The sequence below is a fragment of the Agelaius phoeniceus genome, chromosome 1 (genome assembly GCF_051311805.1).
Source record: "Agelaius phoeniceus isolate bAgePho1 chromosome 1, bAgePho1.hap1, whole genome shotgun sequence".
Taxonomy (NCBI): domain Eukaryota; kingdom Metazoa; phylum Chordata; class Aves; order Passeriformes; family Icteridae; genus Agelaius; species Agelaius phoeniceus.
Genome location: NC_135265.1, coordinates 48,187,924 through 48,209,234, shown reverse-complemented (window position 1 = coordinate 48,209,234; position 21,311 = coordinate 48,187,924). Strand labels below are relative to the sequence as shown.

At 37.6% G+C, this 21,311-nt stretch overlaps 1 protein-coding gene across 3 annotated transcripts in view; it reads right to left on the bottom strand.

Moving 5' to 3' along the window:
• SEPTIN7 (septin 7) overlaps nt 1-21,311 on the bottom strand; it is a 182,322-nt gene that overhangs the window by 30,914 nt on the left and 130,097 nt on the right. The window lies entirely within an intron of this gene.

Sequence of the window (21,311 nt, the reverse complement as noted above, 5' to 3'; positions counted from 1 at the left end):
GAGAAGACCACTAGGAAACCACTGGGATGGTTTGCAAACCATGTAAATAGTCTCCAGAATAGTACTAAAGCAAGTTAGCAAAGGAAATGAACAACTAAAATACTGGAACAATGGTGTAAAATCCATGTGAATAGAGGAAAGCATTGCTCAGGTAAAAAAATAAGTAACTAGCTCAACTGAACTACATCAATCTTTCACCTTCATTTCCAAATCCCTCCTCATAAATGAACCAGAAATCCTAATCTGTGACAATCAGCTAGAAAATCTACTCACAGCTAACTCGTTTCCATCAATTCTTGCTATGACTTCATTACTACAAAAAGCCTCAAATTGCCAGCACCTGGTCCCTGTGATAACAGAAGTGAATTGTTACGCTTAATGATGCTTTTTTCACTGTTCATTGCTGTGGCACATTGAGCAGGTAGCATATTTCCAACCTCCTCCAACTTTCTAGCCTGGGCCATTCACACTCAAATATCTATGAGAAAAATGGACAAGAAGTCCAACCTAGGTTTCTTTCTTCCAGCTTTATTTGTAACCTCTGGTGAAGACCAGTTTTCTCATTCATATATTGCCCCTCTCAATAATGCATCACACTACATCTTCTAGATACCACATCATTCTAAAAATCCAGGATCAGTTTTCTTCTATATTTTTAGGATCTTGTTTTCTAAAACTCAAACCCCAAAAATAGCACAACTTGCATTCTTAGATTTATGACCTCACACGAGAGCTCATTAAACATATCAAGTGATCAAGGTGAGTAGCCAATCTTGAACATTCTCAGCGTCCTCTCTGCATGACTTCCTACCTCTTCATTTTAAGTTACTCTTGCAGAAATAACCAGAAGTTTTCTACTCTTCACTAACAATTACTTGGCTATCTACCACTGAAACAGTATTTCAAGCTTATGACCTGTGACAGTCAACTGCACCACTGGGAACATGACCACAAGTGCTACGCGTATTTAGGAATTTCAAGTTGCTTTCCCAAGCTCCAGGTGGGACTACAAGACTGCCAAGGAACCACCCAGCAGCAAGAAAAATCTTTTGCAGCATTAGATGCTGAGAGTTCAGTTAAACTGCTCAAAGTGATTTGCTTCATATATCACCACCAAGAAGATGGCCCAGTCTCTCTGTCACTGTCTCTATTAACCAGACACAGCAAGAACTGCAAACCGAAAAGAAGCATTAACTGCTAGTTCTGATGGCTGAGAGAAGGTAACTCATCTCAGTGAGACTTGTAGCTCATTAGAGAAAAACTGCCAGTAAGTCCCATGGTAACCAGGTTTCTACAAATTGCACAGGGTTTTTGGAATCTTCCACGGCATTTTAAGTAGATATCTGTATTTCGAGTTCCTTGATACAGTCAAGCATAAGCTGCAGTTGCTTCACTGCTTTTTCAGAATGAAGATATCCAACAACACATTTCTTCTGTGATGAAGTGCATTTGATAGCACATTTGATAGCCACAAAGAGTTATCAAAAGGGGATCAAATTCAACAGAAAAATGCTGTACTTCTCCACAACCTACTTAAACAGAATGTTTACATCAAAACATATTTTAGTTTTAGCTAGTGAGCAAGTTTTTTCATGGAATTTTTCAATTTTATAAATTCTAATTATTGTGACGGGTTTTGCTAAAAATATAATCCCATTAGTTTGATGCTGGTGACTCAAAGAAGGGCAAAAAGCTTGTCAGAAGGCATAAAAAATAATGCATTTCATCTTCTTTCATCCTTGTACAATTCACAGTTTATGTGCACGACAGCACCTGCAGCTTTATGCAAATGTGCAATGGCTTTGATGGCACTGTAACATGCAGGCTTTTGCTTTCATACAGAAGGGAAGCTAAAGGAATAATCAGAGAGCCTGAACTACAGCAAGTGGTATGACAGAACTGTCCTCTTGCCAGGGGGAAATGATGCTCTGCCATGCCATTATAGACAACCACAAAAATGGAGACTACAAGATGCTTTTTATTTCAAATCTGATTTTAGAAGCTTTCGTAAAGGCTAGTTCCTGCCTTCAGTACAATACAAAATACAAACAACAGTCCAATAAACATGTAAGAAAATCCAAATGAAAATTGTCAGGAGGAGGATGGGAGCAAGACCATGCTGCTACCACATATCTGCTTTTCCATGTAGGATGGTGTCATGTGAAATCTTGCAAATTATCAACTCTGTCTTTTACAGACATTTATAAGGGGAAGAAAGTCAAAGCTCCATCATTTAACAACTTGAATGTGAAGCATAAATTATGGAAGCAACATATGTTAGAGCCACAAAGATGCTTCTAGCAAAACAGAAGAATAAGGAAGTCTAGCAGCAATAAATCCATTTCTGCCTGTCAGCAACTGCATCAACAGCAGCATAATTTCAGCATTTAGGATACAGCAAGACAATTTAATCAATTTTCTTAGAGCCAAATTTAAAGTGCAATAACTGAGGGCAGACTCTTAGTATATCATTCTTGTCAGAGATGACATTTAAATAACTCAGAAAAGCCATTAGTAGGGATGGGAAATACCTCAGAAGAATATTGCAACAGATCCTACACAGCATTTTCCAAGTACTATTGTTTCCTCTCAAAGCAGAAGCAGGTCTAGCATTCTACAACTGACAGACTAAAGCTGCCATGAAACAGTGGTTTAATTTCACAGGTGAAATTTTGGCTACTGCCAAGAAAAATGGTCCCCTACTCCCAGTCCAACTCTTGCACTAGAATTCACAATGGAGCATGGGAAGCAAAAAGCAATGCAGCAAACTAGGGCACACAGGGCTTCAGTATGGAAAAATGAAGGGGAGATGACACCAGCTAGATGAGCTAAGTCAAATACTCTCCTCTCTTTTTGGAAACAAGGATAAGTGTAAAAATCTGCATTTAAAACTAGACCTCTTCTCTGTCACAAAAGAATCATCAACAATTCACAAGTCAAAGAATTTGTGGCACTTCCTGAAGAAAGTCTTATTTCCTCTAATTGCATATACAGGCTTTGCTCCTGATAAACAGCGTGTCTGACAAGTAGCCATTTAAAATAGGACATGTTACCTAATTTAACATGAGGCATGGAAAGAAATCTTTCAGCATCTTGGACAAAAATTTGCAGCCCAGTAAAAACCAAGGAACCAAAACCACAAGTTTCTCTTCACTTCCAGTTCTTCAACATTACTGCAGATGACAAAAACACTGCATGGCATTGGTCCCCTCTTATCTAGTACCTAGAACAGCTGAAATTTAACAATCTGAGCTTCAGAGTTACAAGCCCACCATTAGCAGCTGCAGTCCAGGCTCGCCAAAGCTTACCTTTGTTTTCAGTTTTAGGTGAAATAAAACTCATATGTCTGATTAAGCTGTAGTCATACTGCAATGCAGCTTTAGAGACATTACAAGCAGCAAGAAGTTGTAAAAACTGACCTACATGGGCAATCTCAATGCACAAGCTCTCTGTGAAATAACTGGGTTAAAGAATTCAATTGGAAATGACAGAAGCTGAAGAGTTCCGGGGCAAATCTTCTGTGGTGAACAACAGACAGAACAAGAGGACACAGTCTCAAGCTGTGCCAAGGGAGATACAGGCTAGAATTAAGGAGGAAGTTTTTCACAGAAAGAGTAGTCAAATACTGGAATCATCTACCCAGGGAGGTGGTGGAGTCACCATCCCTTGATGTGTTTAAAAAAAGACTGGATGTGGCACTTGGTGCCATGATCTAGCTGAGGTGTTAGAACATGGGTTGGACTCGATGATCTTGAAGGTCTCTTCCAACCTAGAAATTCTGTGATTCTGTGAAATCTCACAACCAGGATATACCTTCAATTTTCACAGGCTTTGACAAAGCAAAAGTAAAGAGCCTTCACAAGAGAAGAAAAAAAACCTTATTGCTTCAAAAATCAAATCAAGAGGAACAGAAACTGTTGTGAAAAATGATAAAGCACGATGCTCTGTTTAAAGCAAGAGTGTAAATATCTGAGTGTAAATATCTGAGACCACCACTGCTGCAGAGCTGGACTTATTCTCTGGAGGCAAATGCAGGGATAAATAGAATTGAATTCCCTGATTATACAAATTATTAATAAAAAAAAAGAGAGGAAGATTATAGGAACATGAGATTTGTCATCTCCACATTACTGCTGACAACCAATTGTACAGCATTTCCAGCACATAACTGCTAACATTTGCTGACTAAGGAATAAAAAGTATATTAATGAACAGAGATTGCAGATTAGTCACATTAGGCTCTTTCTATACCTGGACAGAAACAAAACTGACATGGCCATCAAAATGCTAATGAAGAAATAAAAAAGACTGATGGGGTTTACTTAATCATTAAGATTAAAACACTTGGTACAGATACAGGGTCAACATCTGAATGTGACATGCATGCAGCTCAAGAACAAGACGCTCTAGACATCAACCTGAGCAAAAGGTGAAGCACTTTAGGCAGCATCTGTTGTGTTGTGTCTATAAGTTGGACTGTTCTGTTCCCCCCTATCCTGTAATGTTCTACTCTGGTTCTCCCTTCCCTCCCTTGTGCTGCCAGTTATCCCAACTCCTCCCCAGTTGCTTTGGAGATCAATGTACCCTTTCTCAAATCCCACCCCAGTGCCCTGTCCATCACTCGGTGCTCCCACCCTTCTCTCTAGAACCTTCCAGCTAGAGCGTCAAGTGATTGGCTCAGGGGCCAGGGCCCCACCCTCCAGTTATCCCCTTTGGGGTTTTCCCTAAGTCAATCTTTTGTATCCTACTCCCCTCTGAAACCCTATTCATCCAAGGACTGACTCCTCCCCTGTGTTCCTCCTTCGCTCTCTTTGGTTGTCAGTTTCCCCTGGGACCCAATAAACCTGGATTCACCACAGCTGCAGAGCGCTCTCTTATTTCTGCTGACTGTAGCCACAAGCCAAGCCACGTCCTACCACAAGGTCGTGCTGCTGTCATAGCACAGAGCATTTGCCTTAGGTGCTGTCCCGAACCACGGAGATTGGGATAGTGCCCCCGTACTGCTAGTGGTGCTGGATAGCTAGCTGGGATGTCTGAAAAGGACAATTTTTCTCCAGCTGAACTGCTTCAAGCATCCTCCTCAAAACACCATCAAACTGATACACCTAAGGCATAAGTATCACAGAAAATTTCAGAAGGACAAAAATCAAAATTCTTTTTACTTACATGGAACCTAATAAGTCTCTACAGAACAGGACAAAGAGCACTTATACTAACTTACTCAAATCTTCATCATAGCTTCCCTTGAAAATTTATAACAGAATAAAAGCTACTGGAAGTGTATTGAGTGCTCTCAAAATATCCCAGATGGGACACTCTGCTATTAAGCAAATGCACCAAACTTTGTCAGAGGACTTAGAATATTTCTTGTGGTAAGAACATTTTCTTTTCAATACCTTATACCCTCCCTCTTGCTGCCTTCTCTCTTTAATATCCTTGGAAGCACTTTTTATAACAGGAAACTATGTTATGACAAACCCCTTAACTGGCACAAGTGGCAAGAGGAAGATACAGACAGCTAGACAGAATTCTGAAAATACACCCCAGTGATATGATTCCTGTGGCAATAAGGAACAGGAAATTAGGGCAATGTTGCTTGCAAATTAGGATAATTCTGCTTCTTTGGTCTGGTGTTAGCCAACGAAGGAGCAAGAGGATCACAGAGATGTGCTCTACTGGACACACTGCTGCCACTTCTAAGCAACCTTGGAAAAACGTACTTTTGTTTCCCTAAGACAGCCTCTGCTGGAATTGTAAAAATGGGAATTTTAACTCTAAAAAAGGATGTGGAATAAGCTTGTGTTGTCAAGGCTATACCCTTTTTAATATGGTAACAACTGTTCTGCTTAAGTGCTAAGCCATTATTTCCAAACTGCTGCCACCACTGTTCAGTTTTCTAATAATGACTTAGAAGAAAACTGAGCTGCTTTTGTAGCCAACAGAAGCATCCACTTACAAAGTGCAAGGGAAAACAGACAGGTCTGAGGAGGTCATATCCTAAGACCTGTCTAGAACGCTTGCTATGTTTTGCAGTGGATAAGTCTGAAGGACAGACATGGGAGGTGGACCAGGAATCCTTCTGGAATTCCTGCCAGCTACAGAGGACACAGCCCAGAGCCAAGGACGCTGAATCTGCTAAGTGATAGGCTTGTCCTTTACAGAAGGTGAGAATGATACTCTCTTTTGAGTTTAGTCAAAAGAGATACAAATCATAATTCTTAAAATATTTTTCACATAAATTCTTTTATAAATCACATAAATTCTTAAATCATTCAGTCAAATAAAATGCCATAAAACCCCTAACATGTAAGTAAGTAAAAATCTGACATACTCTTTTCTGTCTCAATGTCTCAATGCCTGCTGAGTTGCAGCTATTGTTTTCTGCTCTGTCTGGCACTGATGTAGCAGAAAAATGGTGAACAAATACTTGTCAATAGCCATTTTCCTTTAAGTTAGCAACTTCATATATATTCCACATTTTTGCCAGCAGTGTATATCTCTAAGACTTCAAAAATAAAGAAATCTTGCAATTTCTTCTCCATGACAATGTAATGGTATCCCTCTAAATTAACCTTTTTAATACAAAACATCAGTTTCACCTCATCTTTTATTTCAATATTTATGCTACCCTAAGGCTGAGTTGGACTATGGATTTCCAAGTAATTTGCCTCTGTAGGGCCAGAAGGACATGAAACAGCCTCATAATTTCTATATTCCATAAATTAGAATACAGCAATACCACCTTTGCAGCACTATGTATTTTTGTTTTATCCAGACTTCAAAATCTGAATTGAAGAAGTCCAATGTTGCTCTCCCATAGCAAAAATTTTCCCATACCTCAGGTGTCATCCTTAAAAATTCACTTGCGCAATTATCATATTACTATTCAAGTTTGTTGTCCAGAATGATATATCAGATACACATTTCTCCTGAAATAGTCATTTTAGTGATAAGACTTTAAAAAATAAAGGAAATGAAACTAAACTTCAGTGAGGCATGGAAGTCCAAGTGAGATAGACCTGATTAACATGTAGTTACTTATTTATAGTTTATATGTGAAAGCTCCCCATTTGGGGAGCCATCTGAAAATGCGTATTACTAAGATTTCCATATTCCACAAATGTTTCATTTGGAAACAGACATCCTGATTTGGAAACATGCAACTAATTTAAAGCCAAGACTGCACTATGCTAAAGGATGTGTCATTTACAAACATTTAAGTTGTACTTTTAAAACCAAGAACAAATATTTGCCTTCATCCTACACCACACCGAGCAGCAGCTGCAACAACCAGTGCTTAAAGGAAGTGTGAACTCAAAAGGATGTTGCCAAAGTTATGTACATCCACTAATATCAGCTGATCTGATGTGTGATTTCAGCTGAACAGTGCTACAGTTTATGCTCTTCCCCTGAGCTCTCAAAAATTTCACGTGCATACAGAATTCAAAAAACACAGTTTCTAAACATTTATCTAGTAATATTTTCCAATTCCACCCTACAAGACTGACTTCTGCATAGCCTCATTTAGTACTTTTAATAGAAAGTTATCCATAGGATACAGTGCTCTTCCAATTAGAGAAGTCAAAAAAAACTGTTCAAGGAAAAAATCTCAGACATAAACACAGATCCTTCGTTACAACCACAACATTACATAATGCTCAAGATTTTTAGTCAAAACATTAGTTCAATGCAACCAAGGCTCAGTTTGACAACTTTCTGAAACAAATGCCTCAAATGACTGTCATATCAACCAGTACTGACGCTGAAAAAAAATTAAATCCCAGCCTCCAAGCCATTCCTCCTTTGTGCTGACACAAGATTTTCCTTTGCTGTGTTGTAAGCAGACTGAAGACTAACGTTCCTTGCAGCTCCCAGAAAACACTCCAGCTGGATTTGCACACTAATCCAATTCAGGCCAAGTGCTATTAGTTCTTTCAGCAGCAGCACAGACTTAGGCCAGGTTAAAATCTGAACCTCAGCCTAGAGGAACAGCTGCTATCGCTGGATCACAGCTTTTCTAATTAAACCAGGAGGACACTTTATAAATGCCACTGAGGATGTTATGATTTTTCCAGTACTTAAAAATTATGAAGAATCATTTCCATTCTCTTACTCATGCCACTGACACCCTCTACATCAACTAAATTTTCCCATCCAAGTATCTTTAAACACTTGTCCACTGCATTAATAAATAGCATAAAAAAATAATTCCAGCATCTGTAAAAAAAATCAGGGACTTGAAAAAAAAAAAAAAAAGCTCTACAGAAGAACTAGTCAAAAGGAGGCTGACCACATATGGAATGCATAGTATAATTTTTTCCCCCTTCACTTTGTTCTGTTTTTCATTAAACAAGCAAACCTTTTATGTTTTGGGGTCGTTTTATGTGGGTTTGTTTTTGTTTTGTGTGTTTGTATTTTTTTTTTGTCGTTTTGTTTTGGTTTTGTAGTTCTTTTGGCAAGGAAAGTACACAAGTCTCATTTTCCTCAAAGCCACCATAACGTGGTCTAGGAAAGCAGCTGACAAGCACACGATACTTAAATGAAAATATGCATCCAGGTTTTATAGTTTTTAAAGACGTGCAATTATTGAAAAGCTAGAAGAAAATGAGAAGAACACAGACCTTGAAATAAACAAGTCTAATAGTGAGCCCAGTGCCATAATCAAAAAGTAGTTTTCTGTCTTCACAGTGTTTTATCCATTAACATCTGTGATGCTCATCATCCTTGCCATGTTCTGATGGGAAACCTCTCAAAGGACCCAGCAGTCTTGAAGACAGCAGCTCTGGTTATTTTATTTTCCAGTGGTAACTTTATGCTGGTCACATTACAGATCTACCAACATTGAAGTGATTGAAGGAAGCCTAGAGAAAGACAGTTTGCCACCATCCCATTAGTTGGTGGAAAAAACAGCCATGTCAAAGAAATCCACAGGTACTGATACTAAAAAGAAAAAAGCAGCCAGATGGCACATAGAACTCCAAAACAGATTTGTACCTAAAGCACTGACTGACAAGGACTTTCTGCTGAATTTAAAACTTTTGAAAAGAAATATCCAGTTCTGGGGTTTTCCCAGCCATTTCTAAATGCTATCAACTAGTAGTATAACAGCCTTATAAAAAGAGTGGGGAATAGGGAGGCTTTTACAATTTCAGTAACATCAGCTATTGTTCAAATTTACTATGATGAAAAAAACAGCGTGGTTTTTTGTACTTGATTACCTATAGTGCTATTGGGAATTCCATTCTCCAAAGTACAGGCAAAACACCAGCCAAGTCAGCATCACAAAAATGAAAATGTAACTAAGCACTCTAAAGGATAGGGAATTAAAAAGATGAAGCCAGCAGATTCAGTCATTATGCTGCACTGTAAGGTGTCTCAAACATAAATACCCATCCAAAGGTAAACCAGCATGCAGGCAAATACCAGAATCAACAGAAAACCTGGGGCTGGAATGAGGAGAACAGTGAGAAGAGAATGTTGCTAAGTGTTCAAAAAGTACAAGACAGTTTGAATAAAACGGAAAAATAAACTGCTAACTATATCTGAAAACAGTAGTTACACATAGGCAGCCCAAATCTCTCTGCTACTGAACAAGACTTCTCAACAGTGAAGCATCTAAGTCATGCACAGTGGTCAGAGAAAAGACATGGACAGAGTCCCAAATCAAATATAATACTGGGAGATCAGCATCAGTCACCCCAGCATCCACTTATATGCTGCAGTGAGACAGTCCTGCAGAAAAATCAATTGGAAAGCTATGGAAAATGGTTTTAGGCGAGATTCAAACTTCAGCAAAAATATGTTGTGCTGAGCTGTGTACATCAGTGTGCATCAATAAGCCCTCTGCTCCCAATACCATTTTTTCCAAAAATAAACTCACCATAAACAACCTCAACAAACTTCCTCTTTCTATAATGTGTTTCAGGTTGACTACATTTTATAGTTTGAACGTAATTCTTCTAGTCTGTAAAATAAAGACCAAGGTTGGCACTGTCACCTCTGCAAAACATAATATTTTCTTCCAAATTTCCATTAAATGATTTTTTCCTCCCCACTCATCTGTAATAATGCTTCATTTGAATTATAGGCCTAAATTGCTCCAGAAGTAATTCAGGTACTGGAGTGACCGACAGAAGTTTCTTGTAATTGGACTCAACTTGCTACTTGTACACCAGAGTTACATTTCATAAAACGTTCTACCCCCTCAATTAGAGATGCAGGGCTGCAATCTCCATCAGGATGCTGCATTGTTTCTTTCAACCACACCAGTTAACTCAAAAAGACGTAAAAACTATCCTTCTTAGTTAGTTGACTGCCCAATTACTGGAAAAGGAGTATCCAGGGGGTCCCTAGCTCGCTACAAAAACAATATGAGATGTATATTCCTGTCCTCCCCATCATGACCACAAGCTGTGCCTTTGCTGCTTGAATCAATCCTGAAGGACTGGATGCAATGCTGGAATATTCCTGCATCAAAATTTTTCCTAAAACTTACCCAGCTCTGATTCTGAAAGGAGCCATTTAAAAGATAAACAATGAAGATTTTAACGGAAATGTTTCTTGAAAAATAAAGTACTTCAACTACCAATGCTGAAGTCCTTGTACCAAGTGTACTAAAGGTACTCCAACAAAATACATTTTCCCAGGTTGGGTATATTTTGGGTTTGTTTTTTCTTGGTGAGAGGGGCCCACTGTGTTTTTTAACTTGAAAAGCTTTATTTCAATGATTAAAAGAGATAATTACCATGACTGGGGGAAACCAGAAAGTGACCTTTCAGTCCCAAAGAATGTCTTTTTTAAACTTCTTATTTAAGTATAAATAGCCCACAATAAGCTACATTAAGATGTCTAATGTGATAAACAACAGTGATGTCTGCAGCACAGGAAGAAATGGAAAAGCCATTTTCTGCTATAGTGACTCTGATACAAGATACTCTTTTAGCATTAAATTTGTTATTTCAAATCAGATCAGATCTGCTCCAAGCTACATTCATTTCACAGCATCTGTACAGTAGCACAAAGTAAACTGGTCTTATTTTTAATACCAACTAGATTTTTAAGAGCTTTTTACTGGCTTTTTTTTCTGTCAGAATCAATTTCCTTATTTTAAAGATCATTATGACTATACAAATATTATTTAACAAATATTTGTAACCTCCTCAAGCCTACTACAGACACATCACACCTATGTTCTTGCATCCGTCTTCATGCTTATTCAACAGTCCTGAAACGTCACAAATGGGAACAACCTGGGATTGGGGCAATCATTAAAGACTGAGAGACTATCTGCTGATTTCCTCACTAGGAAAAGCAAATGCAGCAAACCCATAGCAAACGTTGAAGTGTTAACCTGTTTTATGCTAAGCACCTTGACATTTATTGAATTAAGATGAACAAGCTTGAAGCTTTTACCACTGAGAGGTTTGCAACACTTGACAAAGTAATCTATTAATAAAATGCAGTCAGAACTGCACTGGCTAATTCAATCTAACTTGAAATGTTCAAGTTATAGCTTACACCCTGCATGTTAAACATGTCACGTGCTTTTATGGTTTCTCAGAGTTTTTACACATAAAAATCCGCCATACTTCTAAAGCTTGTACTAGACATCTTATTTCCTTATATCCTTTCAAAGAAATCACCCTCACCTAACAGAAAATACAAACTACTTCCTACAAACAAGAAAAGCCAAACACTGCAAAATTTGCATAAAAAGTTGTATTACAGGAACTAAGACTTTACTACACCTAAGGCCACATTTACACTTTTACTGGAAACAGCTATGCCCAGAAAAATTGCCCTCATTTGTAAGCACTTATTATGGGCTTAACTGTAAATATAGACTTACAAAAAGGTTTATAAATTCTATTATTGCCGATGTTATTCCACAACTGACAAAACCAAGTTTGGTTTTCTAGACACCAGTGGCCATCCCTTCCTCCCAGGCAGTTAGCACAGGTTCCTCTTTTAGCCCTCTTGACTCTTTCTGGATGAAAGTCTCAAGGCAGATGGACTGAACTCTAATCAGCAAACTGACCCCATTGCCTGTAACCCTTGACAGGACCTTCTGATTTAATATTTTTTCTGAAAAGAAATTGAGTTCACATGCTGCCAGGCTTCCCCATGATATGAATGAAATCCCAGTAAATGGGAACAACTGGGAGAGTTACTTAAAAGATAAATTTACATCTTAGCTAAAAATTAATTGCATGCATTGCAACCAACTAGCACACAAGTGAGACTTGCTAGCCCATTACACTTGTGCTAATTGTCCAACTAACATCAAGTGTAGAATAGAAAAAGCTTATGTATATTCTCTCCCGGGAAGAGAAAGTCACACAATTCTACCAAAAAAATGTGCAGTAACAGCATCTATGTAATTATCTGACATTTCTAATCTTCAGCACCTTTTTAAATACTCTGAGAGTATTTAAATATTTTAAATATTTAAGTATTTCAAGTGTTTAAGTATTTTAAATACTCTGAGAGTCATCAAGAGGCAGTAGAATAGAAGGGATTTGAGAACAGACAGCTTGACCACTGTGACTTCCACCCACAAGGAATAAGGAGTAACATAATAATAACAAGTATTCTGGTACCAGACAAAAGGTACAGGGAGAAAACAGCTCCAATACTTCATACAAATATCTATAATCCTGAATTAGGTGATCAAAGCAGTAATTTTAAAACCTGAATGCAGAATGCTTTCCCAGTCTTAAGGAGCTGTTTTGCATGACCACTGTTGCTGGCTTTAGTTATCTCAAAGTTTTTTCACAGACAAAGTATCTAATTATAGGGGCATAATTTATATACAATCCAGAAAGGAAACAAACCTCCCTTCTCCCCTCTTCCTCGAAACTTTAGGGTCTGTCTTCCCACACCCAGAATTGGGAGTGAGGAAGTTAGCTTTATTCAACCAAACAGGAACACACCCAAAACAGTTTTTTCCTTATATTCTATTTCATATATATCTGTATTAATGCTTTTGACTCCAGCTTCCTTGCATGGAGCCTTGCTGTTGCTGTTTGCTTCTTTTCCCTACAAGTGCAGAAGCATTGTTTCATCTAAAGCAGAAGAGCACTTTTTAGTCCTCAACCCCTCAGACAGCCTAAAGCAGCCACCAGTGAGTCAAAAGATACTTTACTGACCCCATCAAAACCAGTGCTGGTTTGCCAACCAAAGCAGCAGCATTCCCACAAAATAGCAGAGATACTCTCCCTTCCAGAGCCAAAGCTGAGAACTCTTAATATTAGTGCCTTGGAATATAATTACTGGGAGCAACCCATTGACTCTGCAATTAGGGAGGGATGAGAAATTAGTTCTATTCCATTCTATTAATGAATCCCACTCAAGAAAATAAACCTGAAAGAGTCTAAGTAAAATTATGCAATTTTTGCAGCCACACTTCTACCCTCAGAGATTTCATAGCCCACTAAATACATTTTATTAACAATTCTAACATTGGTCCATTGACCCAGGCCGCAATATGCTGCAGAATATGGTTAGGCTATTTTCACTAGTATTTTGGCAAGTATACATGAATGTCTTAAAAGAAACTGAATTTAGTACCTCTGGATCTTAAAATTCTGAAAAAGAAGGGTAACAGAGTATATAGCAAACATACTCCTACATGAAATGCATCATTATATAACAGATCTCATGAAACTTCATAACAAACAACACGTTTGAGCACCCTTTTGCATACAAGTTTTATATAAAGTAAATATATCAGTACTACTGGAAAAATAAAAAAAATCCCACAACAGTGAAGCTTTTAAGTAATCTATCTTTTTCACTTGCTTCTTTCCATAATCACTGTTGGACTTAGAGCATAGGAGAAACACTGTTTTACAACTTCAGTGCATTTAACTGAGAAGGATCAACATTAAACAACTAATACATTTGGTATATCCTCAAACAAGAAGTGCCAAGAAAAACATGCCTGTAACAAGGCAGAAAGCTCTTTTACTTCATCCTGTTTAGAGCATACACAATAGTGCTTAGTTTAGATTTATGGTCAACACTGACTACTAATTAGCAGGATTAGAACAGAGATATTAAAAAGCCTGTTCTGAAAGGCAAACTAGAGTAGTTTCGACAAGCTTGAGTAGATAAATTATCAACATAGTACAAGTCATAGTCATTATGCATAATCTCAAATATGCCCAAGAGCAAATGGAGACATGCTGAAAAAAATCCTAAAAACCACCCAAAAACAGCATTACACAACAACTTATATAAGCAAGTAAAAAAGGAAAGATTTTGCTGCATTTTAGCAAAACTTTATTATATTAAAAAGGTTACCAACAAAGTATTTAAAATTTTCTTTGCTACTTTGTTACTCTTAAAAAACAGCCGAAACACAGAACCATAATTTCCATATCCAGGTTTTGTTTATTAAAAAAAATACAAAATCCAGATCCTGCTCTCAGAGACTTTATTTATAAATGAGATTGGGATTACACATGTCAAGAGAGCTAATGAGGGTAAAGAGCTTCAGAATAGCTTCTATACATTCTTTTGCATTCTTTTCAGCCATCTCTAGTTTTAGACAGACTTCAGATCCAGGCACCCTTTGAAAGCAGTAAACTGAACCAACTTCTGAGTGAGTTACAAGGCAAAAAGTGAGAAAACCCTTCAGAACAGCTGCAGCTAACACATCCATAGAATGGCCATGAGCGAATGGATCACTACATCTGTGCAAGAAACAATTCTGCACTTAACCTTTTACAGTGCCTGTCTTTGTGAGACGTGAATCCCATGAGTCAGATGAGGAGTTACCCTGAGGATTACTGACTGGATTTAGTGGTACTTGATGACAGAAAGGGCAGGACCAAAACTCATCTAAGGCTTCAACAGCAAATACCCACCAGCTCACATGTAACAAAAGCAGCAAAAAAAGCTTCTGATGAAAGGGGTAGAGAGAATTCATGCTTTCAAAAATTCCCCGTGATACAATATTCAGAGCACTTCCAAAAAGCTCATGTAGAATATAGGGAATTGCATTAATTCTGAACTGTGTCTATGCACAATGTCCCAGGCACACCTGACTGAAGACAGGTCACGAGCCTCCCCTTACAAATCTGCTTTGTAACAACCTGTTAAGTGGCAACTCATTTATCCTAATCTTTTAGGGAAACATGGAACATACCACCCTCTGTTTCACACAATTCTGTGATTCCAAAATCAAAGTTTGATGAAAAAATGCTGTGGTATTCAGCAGATTCAAGATAAGAGAAATCCTTGTGGGGCATGGGGTACCATCTGACAACCTCTTTTGGCAAATTGCCAGAGGCTGAACAGAAATTCCTGTTAGCAGGTTCAGCCAAGGAAGAAGGTTCTCCATGAGCCACAGCTCTCTGCTGCTCCTGCCCACCTTATCACCAGCCAGTCACATGGTTTCCAGTTCTTCAGCAGCACCCAGTGCTAAATTTGAATCACAGGATTCAAAACAAGAGAAGCAGCACACAGCAGGTATATCTGTCCCAGTCACATTTTTCTACCTTTTTATCCATGGAAATTCAATTACTAATTATTTTTGCAAATCAAAATTTACATCTCAAGAACAATACAAAAAGTTTCCTATGTCTCCTGTTTTCGCTTTCCTACCTTCACACCCAGCATATAACATCCTCACTTTCTCCAATAATAGCTCAAAGAACCACAGCTTTTGCTTGCTGCTAGAAGCAGACAGCTCTGAAGCTATACATGTGTTTTGACATATGCAGTCACTTTGTCAGAATATGTGGAAAAAGCTAAAAATGGTTTTTGAACAGTAAGTAATAAAAAGCCTTCTGGAAAAAGTTCAAAGTGCATCAACAAAAAAGCTGCAGCCAGAAACATCAGAAACAAGAGCACTACAATTTATTGGGCATGAAAAAATGCTAAATACACTCAACAGTACTGCTATGACACAGCAGCTTGAACTAAACAGGTAGAAAGGCATACAAGAGAAAGCCCTGATCTTCCATTCTCAGAAGCATAAACATATTAAAGATACAATTTAACCAAGCAGTCACATGTGAATATCTGAAAAAACAAAAACTGTCTCTATAGTTATCTTAGTCTTAGCTGAAAAATAAAAATTACTGCATTTTTTAGGTTTATTTTTAATAATTATTTCAATGACACTTCATTTAAAAGCTTCTCACTGGATCAAGAAAACCCATCTGAGTTTACATCTTTTTGCACCTCCACACAGCAGAATTTACCATAGAACTTAATCTAAAAGAGGCTTTATACAAAAGCCAAAAAAGGCCAATCAGCAAATTGAGGCTACAGATAATTACAAGCAAGAGAAACTGCACGTATATGCCTCTTCGTAATAAATAGGTAACATTAACTGAGATGTCCATGTCACTCAGATAATACTATTCATCTAGTAATGAATAGCATTATGACAGTAATATCTGACATGAAAAAAACCCAGGTGTTTTAACAGGATAGATACTTTATGGGGAAATATGCAGCAATTACTGCCAATCTAAATTGGGCATATACACCTACTTCTCTAAAAGACATCTCAATCTGCAGTAATTCTGTGTCAAAGTTTATCTTTTTTCTTTCAGTTGAGTTAAAAGTGCTGAGAGGCTCTCTCTTCTTACCCAAGAAGAGCCAGCCTCAAGCTTCATCTGAAGTGCATGGATAGTAGGTTTGTTAGAACAGTACATTTGGGCTTTTTCGCATGAACAAAACCAAGCAGCTTAAGATGTGAGTTCTCTAGGATGTGACTCTTCTACTTTACTTGCAGAGGTATAGTTCCCAGCAGCTGAAGAATTAGGAAGCCGTATCGAGCTCCATATTAAAAACCTACAAATAACATGAAAAAAGCAAAGAAAAAGAAGAACCCCATCACTTTATTAATGTTTGGATATGGGCACTTTCTCAAGAAGGAGCATAATCCATAAAAGTGTTCTGTAAGGCACAAATATGAAGAGCACATAGAAGTTAAGAAAAGTCTCCCCAAAACCACTGAATGCAGTAAGAAAATAATCATCTTTACTGAGGCTAGAGATTGAACCTGAGCGCTCATTTTTGCATTTGGCAAATTGAGGATATCCTGACCTAAATGTGATATATCTACATCAAACCACTAAGAAATATGCAAACAAGTAAAATCTTACTAGTAACAGGGAAGCCTTTGTCTCCCTGCTTTTCAGCAACACAAAACAGAAAAAAAATCCAAGAAAAGATGCAACAACATGTCAGTTTTAAGATGCTAGAAGAATAAGATAGTCAATTATGGATTTACTCACTAACTGCATTATCTTTTCTGTAGCAGTTTATTAAAAAGACAAACACCAAGAAAGATCTTCACAATCTGCATATTCAAATTAGTGTAATTAAAATAAGAATTGTCATTTTATACCATTTAATCAAATGCTAATTTCTATTAATTTTCATCTATTTTGAGGCAATTCAATTTCATCTTTGAGTTAAAAAAATCTACATTTGGGTAAAATATTTTCACTTTCTCATTAACCCGATACTTCGAGTGGCCTAACTTCACCTGATTAGCAACTGCAAAGCATGTCAGGACACAAATTTAACCACAGACCAATTCTAAAAGATATTAGATCCACAAAGTCTTCAGAGTCCTATCAACATCTTCCATCTTCCTGAGCTCTGCTTCCGTTTGAAATGGTACAAAAGCATTTTTGCAGTTCAGCCTTTTTTGAGCCAAAACAAACCACCTCAATGGTTAAATGACAAAGCTGAATGGCAAAGATACCTTTGCAGCATCTCATCCACATGATGAATTTCTACATGACAATGCTGTCTCTAGAAAGGCTTGGACTACTGAGTCCTTAAACTGATTTGACAGAAACATTTGTCAAGTAGTTTTAATAATCAGACTAGAGAGCCTACATTTCACCACAAGTTCAAGAAGACAACAGACACCAGACCACTATCATCAAGTGTGACTCCAAAATGGGACTGTGCTTATTTTATCCAATCCAGCATCCTCCTCCTGAGAAAGGACAAAAGCAGATGCTCAAGAGAAACCACATGAAAGTGCCTTGAACAGTGGTTAGACCAGATGACTTTTGAGAGACTCCATCCAAACAAATTATTCCATGATTCTGTAAAAAGGCATGCAAGCAAACAGTGGAGCTTCCTTGAAATATCTCTTACCTCCCAAAGTTTATGATGCTAGCTGACAGTAATCTTTATTTTGACCTCTTCACAACATGTGTTTTTGAGAAGTTATAAATAGTAAACAAGAAACTATCAACCAGGCCCACACACCATTAAACTCAAAATTTGTTTCTCAAAAACCAAAGGCACGGACTTCAGCAAGGCGCAAACTTCAAGCACAAAATGGCTGCTTACCATTTATTTGCAGGAGGGCTATTTTGAAACCTTTTAGAAGAGCTGTATAGATAAGAGTCAAGAAACTGCAGGAGGCATGAAACTGGAGACCTCTTCATCCATCTCTACAGAGAGCTGTTTTCTCCAAATTAGTACCATGACATGATTTCAGCTACTGTCATTATGATGATCCTCCTTCTGATTTCCTACTTATCCTGCTGTCTGACTCTTTGCCTGGTCTTAGTCAGCCACTCAACACCATTTAATAGGCACTAGAAATACAATTATAGCACTCTACACTGTGCCCTAAAAGCAAATTACTTCTTATAAATGAAATTTATTTATAGAAAAACGACCAAATAGAAAACTTCATATGAGTGCCAAAATAGGGAATAAGAATGAATACATATATATACACACACACAATGCCTAGAAGTTTGTCTGTTGATTACATAGCACAGCTGCTGCCTTGAATGGTAGATCTCAACTCCTTTCTAATTAGACAGGTATATAAAAATGTTATGCAACTAGCTGTAGAATAAATGCATTTACTGTTACTTAAAGCAGAAGCTGTTTTTGAGTGGAACCTCAAACCGTCCAAGTATCTGCAAAGCTCATAAAATACTTCCTCTGAGTCACTTTTATTTTATTCAGCTATCTGAATGCTTGCCATTTGACATAAATCAACCACAGCAGATAAATTCACAGTCAAAAATCTGGACACTGTCCTCAGCTCAAACCACAGCCAAACAGTATGTAAAAATCACATTCTTTTACTTACTGTAAACTGAAATAACTGTGATAATTCAAGCCAAACTTTTTCAATTTGACAAATATTAAAAGGTAAAATGTGACCCAACCATCCAAGTATTAACTAATTTCTCTGCATTCAGCCACTAAAAAGTATCTGATTATAGAATGACTTCACTATTAAACAACAGTAGCTAAAAGGATCAAATTGTACAGACCAAGAACAGTATTTCAGAAACACAGCATGTTTTTCTTCTTAAGAATGTGGATTCAGTTTTTTAACCACTAGACAGTGTTAGTCTATTAAGTGGATTAGTAAGCACCATGCATTATTGGATTAAGGTCTACCTGCATTGAAGCAGAAGTGGGTATTGCAAAATCATTGACAGAAGACATTGCCCTGCAATGGTAATTGGTTTAGTTTTTTAGTTTCAGTTACTCAGAAATAGGAGACAATATACATCCTTGAAATAATAATTCAAATAAAAATTTACTTACTTTAAGATAGTAATAGAATAAAAATTGAACAATTCCAGCACAACTTTACAAAATAAGCAAATGTAAAATGCTATTTTTATTGATACAGTAAACTACATATAGGAGCAGTTTTGACAGAGCAACTAAGATCATGCTCTTCAAGGTCTGACTTGGCTGGAGTTTCACTCAAGTTAACCAATGCATCACAAATGCTGCCATGGAACATAGGTGGGGTGTGGGACAAATGGCTTCTTTTGTCCTGTTCAAGCCGCCTCTGCACCAGTTCCCTCACAGGCTTCAGAGCACATGGAAACAAGGTGGCTATGATTTTGTTTAAAGCTAGTTTTTTCTGCACCGGAAGATTCATACTAACAAGGTTACCTCTGGCTTTTTCAGAGCTGGGAGTGTCATACACTGGATCTATATAAAGAGATTATATGATTTCTTTTCACAACTACCATTGCTGAGAGCAGTGAATAATGGTTAGTCATAAACCAGTGCAAACATCAAAAACGTTTTTACATTCCTCAGAGTTTTGGCCAGAAGTCTGGAGATACAAGGTTAGAATCTGGTGACCAAAATGTTCAGAAGGGACATCCCCTTAAAAAAAATTACAATAAACTTGAACACTACTTGATGTTGCTAACCTATCAAGCAAAGCACCATCACACTTCATCCAAGAGCCAAGAAAACTCATCTTCAGGTCCTTAAAAATCCCCTTGTGTTATTTTTGTTATTCAGTCCTACATGAAGAGAGGGTATTTTTACTGCAGGGTATTACATTAATTGCTCAAAGGCTTTTATGACAGACTGTGCTAACGTCATGTAAGGCATTTTCTTGGACGACAAAAAGAAAACAAACCAAATAATCTTCATCAATGTCAGATGAAAATAGCTAATAAGGAAAACAGCAGAGCAAAAAATAACCGGAAACTGACAATAAACTGTCTCCATCCATCAAACCAAGGAAGAACAGATGGTAAAAAGAGAATTGCTGACTTTTGAGACAAAGAAGTTGCCTCTCAGAAAACCTTCAGCTCCCTTTAAACTCTGCAGCGTGGGACAGAAACTTCAACAATATCTTGTCATCAGAAAAGTCATGTAGATGTGAAGGCAAATTAATGGATCACAGTTTAACACAGAGAGAAAGTAAATGTTTTACACATTTACATCACAGGGTCCAAGGAGATAGTTATAGATGAAATAACAACTGGCTCTTTACCAGATTATTACATCCCAGGTGAACCACTCATATCTTTCATGAGCCAAACTTGGAATATTCCTGAGATTCCTCCCTATCATACTTGTGGATACAACACATAATATTTCTATCTTGAAAGACAGACGACACAGGCAATGTGCATGAAGGCAAGAACAACCGATGGAAGTGTGCAGTGTTACTCCATGTCATTTGATCTGATTTGTTACTCCATGTCATTTGATCTGATCAAGCATCAGCAACTGCTTATCTGATAATTATATACTTCAGCAATGGTGTGCTTCACAGTTGTTCAGTTTAACACAATGCTCATGATCCTGTACTGAAAAGTGTTCCACAATCATCCAACAACTTCTTTCCACTTCAGACCACTGAATTACTAATTTTTCACTATCTGAGCAACAGAAAATGGACCCGTAATTCTGGATTTGCCCATAAATTCAAAATTCAACATATAATGACCTCAGACTGTTATTTTAAAAGGCACTGCTGCTTGCAGTTTGAGATGCCACCTGGGAATGCTCCAGATTCTTTTCAAAAACACAAGCTGTCA